Genomic DNA, 1,092 nt, shown 5'->3' on the forward strand with positions numbered 1-1,092 from the left:
CTCATCATTCATAGTGAATTATTTCAACTGGGCTAAGCCTCACAGATTTTTCACATTTTCAAGGTTTTTATGTAAAAAATCAAAGTGTTTCCTCGTACATACTTCTCTCCTTAAGTACCTAAGCGTAGGTGGGTTTTCGTTCAACACTAAGACGTTAAATTGATGACTATCGCCGCGGTCATTCCACTACGCATCAAGTATAAAATTAGATTTATTAAATAATTCAAAAGGATAATATGCTTCACAGAAATACTCTCATCATTAAAATTATTAATTTTAGTTTTCATTAATTTGTACAACGGGACTATTTTAGTCCCTGTTTAAAACATATGGGGACTAGATCAGGCAGTTTACTTAGTTTGGGACAGCAATGGTCCCTCACAAGTAGTTGTGATCATTTTGTTTCTTCTCTCTTAAAAGAAGTTAGCCTTTCAAGTTGTGTACGAGTAATAGTTTGGTTCTTGATTTGAAGTACCAATAGCTAAGAATTAATGACAACAATTGTAGTCTACTAATAGACACTCAAACATGATGAAATCACATGCCGTTCTCAAGAGTTAGAGGAAGATCAAGCAAAACAATTGAGACATAACTTTTACAAAATTTCAGGCTTTTTTACTTACAGCCGTCTGAGATTTACAAACTGGTACATAAATTTGGGGATCTCTCCAGATATACCACAGTTCCTCAATGTCCTACACAAGAAATCAATATATTGACACCAATAAATATCATTGAGATACACATTAAAAGTTACAGAACGAAGAGTACCAAACTTACATATATTGCAGTTGTTCAATACCTTGCAACTGTGGAAAACCAGAGTTACCAACTATGTCACTGATTCGCCTGCTAACAGAAAATTCTTGTTAAGCTTTCTGAGATGCTCTCATAGAATTTATACAGAAATTAAGAATATAAGCTTTTGCATACAAGTCATCCAAATTCTTCAAACGAGAAATTCCTGAAGGAATGGGCCCTTCAAGTCCACTGGCTTGAAGGTCTCTGCAATAAATAAATTTATATATTGAATGCAATAGCAGAATTATTCATCATAGAAAAAGGAAACCATGAAAACATAAAAATGTAAGT

The 1,092-nt window shown here is 33.5% G+C and overlaps 1 long non-coding RNA gene across 1 annotated transcript; it reads right to left on the reverse strand.

Annotated features, from left to right (window-relative positions):
* Positions 1–615: 615 nt before the first annotated feature.
* LOC110034837 lies at positions 616–1,005 on the reverse strand. Its single transcript, XR_002295095.1, has 3 exons — positions 934–1,005; positions 781–849; positions 616–695 (listed from the first exon to the last, which is right to left on the reverse strand). It is a non-coding gene; the product is annotated as an uncharacterized LOC110034837 (long non-coding RNA).
* Positions 1,006–1,092: the final 87 nt, after the last annotated feature.

Source organism: Phalaenopsis equestris, unplaced genomic scaffold, assembly GCF_001263595.1.
Source record: "Phalaenopsis equestris unplaced genomic scaffold, ASM126359v1 Scaffold193881, whole genome shotgun sequence".
In the NCBI taxonomy this organism is placed as follows: domain Eukaryota; kingdom Viridiplantae; phylum Streptophyta; class Magnoliopsida; order Asparagales; family Orchidaceae; genus Phalaenopsis; species Phalaenopsis equestris.